Here is an 883-nt window from a genome sequence, read left to right on the forward strand (position 1 = left end):
TAAATGATCATGTGTTAATGATCCCAAAAATGCAGCTTTGCATCACAGAAATAAATGATAATTTAAAGTATAATAAATTTATTTATTTTTTTTTTTAAATTGTAATAATATATCACAATATTACATTTTTTTCTGTATTTTTGATCAAATAAATGCAGGCTTGATGAGCAGAAGAAACTTCTTTCAAAAACATTAAAAATAGTAATGTTTCCAAACTTTTGACCTGTACTGTGGTGTGTGTGTGTGTGTGTATATATATATATATATATATATATATTATATATATATATTATATATATCTATATATATATATATATATATATATATACACTGACTCCCATCTTTTAAATTGTATAGTGTATATTGTTACACTTGGAGTAAGACTGGAGTAATGATGCTGAAAATTTAGCTTTGATCACAGGAATAAATTACATTTTTAAATATATTCAAATAGAAAGCTAAAATAGTTATTTTAAACAGTAAAAATATTTCACAATATGACTGCTTTAGCAAATGCAACTTTCTGTATTTTGGATTAAATAAATGCAGGCTCATGCGTCATGTTGAAATATAAATAAACATCACATACATGGCTTTTCCAAAATGTATATTGTTTATGTGCTCTGAAGGACATACTTTTCTGAAGAGACTTTGTAGAGATGGGAGTGTGTGCCTCGCTTGGTCTTAGCTGTGTTCCAGGTTCCTGAGTGGGCTGCTTATTTGCATTGGCTCGCTTTGCAACAGGTTATTATTTTTCTGAAATAAAAAAAGAAAGCATGCTGTTTACGCAAATAAACTGCATTATTAACATTATTGTGATGGTCACTGAACAATTACCACATAGCACATTTATTGTCAGTGATATTTACAGCTTACCTGATAC

Source organism: Cyprinus carpio, chromosome A7 (assembly GCF_018340385.1).
Source record: "Cyprinus carpio isolate SPL01 chromosome A7, ASM1834038v1, whole genome shotgun sequence".
NCBI classification, from domain to species: Eukaryota; Metazoa; Chordata; class Actinopteri; order Cypriniformes; family Cyprinidae; genus Cyprinus; species Cyprinus carpio.